This window comes from Electrona antarctica (genome assembly GCF_951216825.1).
Source record: "Electrona antarctica genome assembly, chromosome: 9".
Classification (NCBI taxonomy): domain Eukaryota; kingdom Metazoa; phylum Chordata; class Actinopteri; order Myctophiformes; family Myctophidae; genus Electrona; species Electrona antarctica.
The window spans coordinates 56,195,460-56,203,923 of NC_136790.1; positions in this window are offsets into that span (position 1 = coordinate 56,195,460).

Sequence of the window (8,464 nt, forward strand, 5' to 3'; positions counted from 1 at the left end):
TCTCCTCTAAGGCCTCCAGTGATTCCTGGAGGTCCTCTTTGAGTTGTTTTGCAGATTCGTAAATGGGTCTGAACTTATGTCCTGCATGTTTTTCAGAAACTTGGCACTCTAGGCATGCCAAATGTTCATCATCCAGACAGAACAGCCTGAGTTTCTCATCATGTAGAGGGCAGAGAACCTCAGAAATACATCTGTGACTTCTCTCCTCTAAGAAGTTCTCACACAGGTTATTCAACGCTAAGTTGATAGGAGGTTGATCTAGAGAGGAGTTTGTTTTGCAAACAGGACATGCCTTGTTCTGTGATGGTTTTCCTGTCCACCATTTCTGCATACAGGACTTGCAGAAGCTGTGGCTACAAGACAGGATAACAGGGTGTTTAAAGATGTCACGGCACACAGGACAGGTGAGTTCCTCTTCCTGCCGAGTCAAATAGGAATCCATGTTGTCAGTTACTTCCTCCTTTGGAATATCCCCTGCGGTTGACATGGCTGTAAGTCACCAGTGTTGCGTTGCGTTCTGTAGGGGAAACAACAATGTTAGCATTATGAGTAGCAGTGGTGCTAGTAGTAATAGTTGTTTAATTACTATTATTCATTATTATTAATCAGGTTTGATACTGTTAAACTAACTTTGATTCTGTATATGTGGCCTATGATTTTCGAAGGGAATTGGGCGTTTTGTTGCACTCCGTTCCCATTTAAAACGATTGCAAAAAGACAAACAGTGTCAGTCTTGGACACATTAGGTATAATCAAAGTTAGCTGTGACTGTACCCTTAGTAGTAATTGTAGTAGTAGCAGTACTAGTAGATGGAAACCAGAATTCGAGCCCTTCAAAAAAATCACTGCAAGTCAATGAAGACAAGAATTATGAAATCATAAACATACCTGATAAGTCCAGAAGAGAGAATTTCAGCTCTTAACAACAACACACATTAAAGTGAAGTGACACCAAATAAAACAGAGCCCTGCTAAATACTCACAGAGGATGTCTGATGAGCCAATCAGAGTGGAGGGTGGGACACACCAACAATAGACAGAAACTGTATTGGAGAACTGTTGGTTAATAGCCCCTGCCCCCACTTAACCCCCACTTAATCCATCATTCCAGTAAGCCAGCTAAAGTCTGTATTTACCCATTATCTTTCTATTATATTTCTACTATTCCTCCTAGACTATTCTGGAAAACTGACCAAACTGTGGCTTTCTCGATCTGAAAAATGTATCCAATATATTTTACTTCATAATGTATTAACATATTTACCGGTAGCTGCCTTAATGCAACACAGCTCTGGTAGATATTAATCAGCACAGTGAATTTGAGCCAATATAAGGAACAATAAAATACATTATTGTAAAGTCAATTTACACAAGACATGATATGTATACAATAAATGTGTCATTTTTGTATCACATAATTGTTTTTTCAATTCAATTTAAGCTTTATTGGCATGAGAAAACAAATGGATTGCCAAATCAAATGTAATAAAATCACACCCGTGAGGGACGCTATCATACATCATCATACATCATCTCATTCCGGCCAATAAGTTTGCACAAACACAAAAACTGGCCATTCATTGTCAATGGCATTTCATGTTTGTGTTGGGACAATGACATTCAATATCATTTCATTTAATGTTTGTGTTAGGATAAAGTTTGTGTTCAAAAGCTGGACAAGTGGACATAGGGGGGGGGGGGGGGGGGGGTAGCACCCATCAAAAAAATAAATAAAACTAATATAAGAAATGTAATACTTCAACGTGTAAAGAGTTTAAATTATAAAAGATGATGAAGGTCATGATGATGAAGAGCTGAAGAGCATGTCTCTCCTCATCTGTGTGTATTTCACACCTAGACAAACCCCCATCCAAGCCCATCAACAGTCATCAATCATCTCCCATCCAGTTTCTGGACTGTTTCAGCACTAAGCTATGGCCCATTTCATTAGAATGGAATTCAATTCATCTGATATCAATTTGAATAGCCTGCCCACTTTGTTAACATCACGCTATGTAAATTCAATATAGTTCACCCAATGTGAGTAATTATACTGTAATACAACATGACAACAGTTCAGACAAATCCTCACCAGAAAGTGTATTTTAGAACTGCCTGAAGAAGGTCCAGAGGGACCGAAACGTTGCATTATTAAAAGAAAATATACCGAGCAGATACACAGTGTGCGGTGTATTTTCATTCCTTTCAGAACTGGCTTATCTAAAGGTGTTTATAACCTTTTATTAAGAAGAGAAAGTTACTACATTCATACTCTTCAAACCATGATGCCGAGGGGCTTAAACCAGGCAGATGAAATTAGACACTTTCTGTAGAAACCTTTTTGGTTTGTTAGGAGTGAAGCTCTGCTTCTCCAACTGATTTTTTATTTAAAAAGTAAAAAATATGGTTAAAAAATATACGTTTCTAAGCTTTAAAGGGTGGCCTCATGCGTTGAATAAATCCAACCTTGTGCATATGTTGTTGTTGCATGTATATAATTTGGCGTGTATTATATAATTTTTGGGGGTTTCCGTAGTTTCATTGTTTGTTATCTTGATTGTTCTTTATCAATTCTTGTCTCCATAGTATACTATCTTACATCCATATCTTTCAGTTTTTCAGTTTAGTTGCCAGAGTTTACCTTACAAAAGGGAAACAATACAACAAAAGGAAAAACATTGGAAATGTAAAAGCCCACAGACCTACTGTCGTAGATAGGACTTGTGAGATCTTGATTTGATGTATCTGTGAAATGATTATAGGTATACATGTATGTTTTAAAATGTTTTTAAAATGTTTTTAATTGGTGCACTAACATTTCTGAACAGATTACAGTATATTTATATCAATATGTCTGGGTCCCCACCTACTCACTCAGGGTTGACGTGTCACACCTGCAGTGACGGGAGGGGCACCAAAATGTGGTGTTTTGATTGGATAATGGGGGCACTCCCTTATTATAAAAGTACAAACTTTTGTGTATGTTCACATGACCTGATGAAGATCAAATAGATCGAAACGTTGTCAGAATTTTCAATAAAGAACGTCTTTCTTGTACCTGCAGGTGTGCGGGCTCCATCCAATATCTACTGAAGTTTCTTTAGCCCAGCACCTAGCCTGTCGATGTGCGTATTAACAACATAAACTGGTGTGGTGAAAGAATAACCTGGTTGTAGTGTTCATAACAGTACTTCTAAATGGTAATTCATGTGAATTGCTGACTGACATTATCATGAACACAGTATGCCAATAAAACACACACACACACACCACAAATCACCTTTTATCTGAATGTTTATTACAAGACAAAAATACAACATAAGTCATAAGTAAATACAGTGAAACTAAGTCTAGCAGCAAAGGGTAGCTGTTGCTGTGGTCCATGATACCACCCCTGGCACTACGTGCAAAAACTGTGCATGGGAAAAAGTTAAAAATAAACTATCAACAGTATACAATATAAAACAGTGATATCCAATACTGACATGAAAAAAAACAGCCTGCTGGATTTACACTTAAGAGACATTTCCAACACCCATAAAAAGACTGGGAGGACAATTCTCTTTCTTTTTCTTGTTTCTTATCTAAATGTCATTACATTACAGTCATGTTCCATAGTGACACACATCACCTTCCCAGGCAACACCCTCAGAGGGAGATGGTGCATAGTAAAAATGAATGGAAATAGTTTATCAGTGAAAGTGTGTGTGAAGGTGTGTAGGTGTGTGTTAGTGTCAGGATCGGAGAAGGACAGCTCTCCTCTGTTCCAGTCCAGCTGGACTCTGATCCTACAGGGTTTCTGCTCCACCGAGAGAGCAGTCGCCGACCCTGCTACATTTGCTGTGTATGTGCCATTCCTAAAGCCTAAACACCAAAACAAACCATTAACTGCATTGTTTATCTGGAAAGACTCTTCTAACACCCCCAGTTCCCAGGAGTTATTGTATCCAACTTCAATGTCCCAGCTATGAGTCCCTGAGTTAAATCCCTCAGAACCCTGGACCACGTGCAGGGAGTCCGGGTTGGTATACAGCTCTTCACGTACATCAACATCGAACAACACACTGGTCAGATCATCAGACAGGATGAATCCAGTATACTGGATGTTGGGATCCAGGATCACAGGAGTGTAGGAGACGATCTCCTTCATCTTGACCCAGGTTCTGAAGGTCAGGTTGCCCAGGTGTTTGGCCATGTCCATCACTACTTTTGAAACTGGCAGTGGATCTGGCAGTGTGCGCTGGACCTTTTCCACTGTGGTTTTATAGTTATGCAGGAATGAGATGTCATCTGCCTCGACATCTCTGATGGTGTTGGAAAGAGTCACCATTTCTCTGCACAGACTCTCAATCTTTTCCATCAACATCTGACTTTTCTGTTTCTCTTCCTCCCTCACCTCAGTGATTCTGGCCTTCTCTTCTTGATGTAGGTAATCCCGAATATTCTTGAAATGTTTCTTAATCTGTATCTCAGTGTGTTGGGCCTGCACCTTAATGTATTCTGCTGTTTGGTGATATCCTGCTTTAATCTCTTTAAGGTCCTCTAGTTTCTCCTCTAAGGCCTCCAGTGATTCCTGGAGGTCCTCTTTGAGTTGTTTTGCAGATTCGTAAATGGGTCTGAACTTATGTCCTGCATGTTTTTCAGAAACTTGGCACTCTAGGCATGCCAAATGTTCATCATCCAGACAGAACAGCCTGAGTTTCTCATCATGTAGAGGGCAGAGAACCTCAGAAATACATCTGTGACTTCTCTCCTCTAAGAAGTTCTCACACAGGTTATTCAACGCTAAGTTGATAGGAGGTTGATCTAGAGAGGAGTTTGTTTTGCAAACAGGACATGCCTTGTTCTGTGATGGTTTTCCTGTCCACCATTTCTGCATACAGGACTTGCAGAAGCTGTGGCTACAAGACAGGATAACAGGGTGTTTAAAGATGTCACGGCACACAGGACAGGTGAGTTCCTCTTCCTGCCGAGTCAAATAGGAATCCATGTTGTCAGTTACTTCCTCCTTTGGAATATCCCCTGCGGTTGACATGGCTGTAAGTCACCAGTGTTGCGTTGCGTTCTGTAGGGGAAACAACAATGTTAGCATTATGAGTAGCAGTGGTGCTAGTAGTAATAGTTGTTTAATTACTATTATTCATTATTATTAATCAGGTTTGATACTGTTAAACTAACTTTGATTCTGTATATGTGGCCTATGATTTTCGAAGGGAATTGGGCGTTTTGTTGCACTCCGTTCCCATTTAAAACGATTGCAAAAAGACAAACAGTGTCAGTCTTGGACACATTAGGTATAATCAAAGTTAGCTGTGACTGTACCCTTAGTAGTAATTGTAGTAGTAGCAGTACTAGTAGATGGAAACCAGAATTCGAGCCCTTCAAAAAAATCACTGCAAGTCAATGAAGACAAGAATTGTGAAATCATAAACATACCTGATAACTTCACCAAGTCCAGAAGAGAGAATTTCAGCTCTTAACAACAACACACATTAAAGTGAAGTGACACCAAATAAAACAGAGCCCTGCTAAATACTCACAGAGGAGGTCTGATGAGCCAATCAGAGTGGAGGGTGGGACACACCAACAATAGACAGAAACTGTATTGGAGAACTGTTGGTTAATAGCCCCTGCCCCCACTTAACCCCCACTTAATCCATCATTCCAGTAAGCCAGCTAAAGTCTGTATTTACCCATTATCTTTCTATTATATTTCTACTATTCCTCCTAGACTATTCTGGAAAACTGACCAAACTGTGGCTTTCTCGATCTGAAAAATTTATCCAATATAATTTTACTTCATAATGTATTAACATATTTACCGGTAGCTGCCTTAATGCAACACAGCTCTGGTAGATATAAATCAGCACAGTGAATTTGAGCCAATATAAGGAACAATAAAATACATTATTGTAAAGTCAATTTACACAAGACATGATATGTATACAATAAATGTGTCATTTTTGTATCACATAATTGTTTTTTCAATTCAATTTAAGCTTTATTGGCATGAGAAAACAAATGGATTGCCAAATCAAATGTAATAAAATCACACCCGTGAGGGACGCTATCATACATCATCATACATCATCTCATTCCGGCCAATAAGTTTGCACAAACACAAAAACTGGCCATTCATTGTCAATGGCATTTCATGTTTGTGTTGGGACAATGACATTCAATATCATTTCATTTAATGTTTGTGTTAGGATAAAGTTTGTGTTCAAAAGCTGGACAAGTGGACATAGGGGGGGGGGGGGGGGTAGCACCCATCAAAAAAAAAAAAAAACTAATATAAGAAATGTAATACTTCAACGTGTAAAGAGTTTAAATTATAAAAGATGATGAAGGTCATGATGATGAAGAGCTGAAGAGCATGTCTCTCCTCATCTGTGTGTATTTCACACCTAGACAAACCCCCATCCAAGCCCATCAACAGTCATCAATCATCTCCCATCCAGTTTCTGGACTGTTTCAGCACTAAGCTATGGCCCATTTCATTAGAATGGAATTCAATTCATCTGATATCAATTTGAATAGCCTGCCCACTTTGTTAACATCACGCTATGTAAATTCAATATAGTTCACCCAATGTGAGTAATTATACTGTAATACAACATGACAACAGTTCAGACAAATCCTCACCAGAAAGTGTATTTTAGAACTGCCTGAAGAAGGTCCAGAGGGACCGAAACGTTGCATTATTAAAAGAAAATATACCGAGCAGATACACAGTGTGCGGTGTATTTTCATTCCTTTCAGAACTGGCTTATCTAAAGGTGTTTATAACCTTTTATTAAGAAGAGAAAGTTACTACATTCATACTCTTCAAACCATGATGCTGAGGGGCTTAAACCAGGCAGATGAAATTAGACACTTTCTGTAGAAACCTTTTTGGTTTGTTAGGAGTGAAGCTCTGCTTCTCCAACTGATTTTTTATTTAAAAAGTAAAAAATATGGTTAAAAAATATACGTTTCTAAGCTTTAAAGGGTGGCCTCATGCGTTGAATAAATCCAACCTTGTGCATATGTTGTTGTCGCATGTATATAATTTGGCGTGTATTATATAATTTTTGGGGGTTTCCGTAGTTTCATTGTTTGTTATCTTGATTGTTCTTTATCAATTCTTGTCTCCATAGTATACTATCTTACATCCATATCTTTCAGTTTTTCAGTTTAGTTGCCAGAGTTTACCTTACAAAAGGGAAACAATACAACAAAAGGAAAAACATTGGAAATGTAAAAGCCCACAGACCTACTGTAGTAGATAGGACTTGTGAGATCTTGATTTGATGTATCTGTGAAATGATTATAGGTATACATGTATGTTTTAAAATGTTTTTAAAATGTTTTTAATTGGTGCACTAACATTTCTGAACAGATTACAGTATATTTATATCAATATGTCTGGGTCCCCACCTACTCACTCAGGGTTGACGTGTCACACCTGCAGTGACGGGAGGGGCACCAAAATGTGGTGTTTTGATTGGATAATGGGGGCACTCCCTTATTATAAAAGTACAAACTTTTGTGTATGTTCACATGACCTGATGAAGATCAAATAGATCGAAACGTTGTCAGAATTTTCAATAAAGAACGTCTTTCTTGTACCTGCAGGTGTGCGGGCTCCATCCAATATCTACTGAAGTTTCTTTAGCCCAGCACCTAGCCTGTCGATGTGCGTATTAACAACATAAACTGGTGTGGTGAAAGAATAACCTGGTTGTAGTGTTCATAACAGTACTTCTAAATGGTAATTCATGTGAATTGCTGACTGACATTATCATGAACACAGTATGCCAATAAAACACACACACACCACAAATCACCTTTTATCTGAATGTTTATTACAAGACAAAAATACAACATAAGTCATAAGTAAATACAGTGAAACTAAGTCTAGCAGCAAAGGGTAGCTGTTGCTGTGGTCCATGATACCACCCCTGGCACTACGTGCAAAAACTGTGCATGGGAAAAAGTTAAAAAATAAACTATCAACAGTATACAATATAAAACAGTGATATCCAATACTGACATGAAAAAAACAGCCTGCTGGATTTACACTTAAGAGACATTTCCAACACCCATAAAAAGACTGGGAGGACAATTCTCTTTCTTTTTCTTGTTTCTTATCTAAATGTCATTACATTACAGTCATGTTCCATAGTGACACACATCACCTTCCCAGGCAACACCCTCAGAGGGAGATGGTGCATAGTAAAAATGAATGGAAATAGTTTATCAGTGAAAGTGTGTGTGAAGGTGTGTAGGTGTGTGTTAGTGTCAGGATCGGAGAAGGACAGCTCTCCTCTGTTCCAGTCCAGCTGGACTCTGATCCTACAGGGTTTCTGCTCCACCGAGAGAGCAGTCGCCGACCCTGCTACATTTGCTGTGTATGTGCCATTCCTAAAGCCTAAACACCAAAACAAACCATTAACTGCATTGTTTATCTGGAAAGACTCTT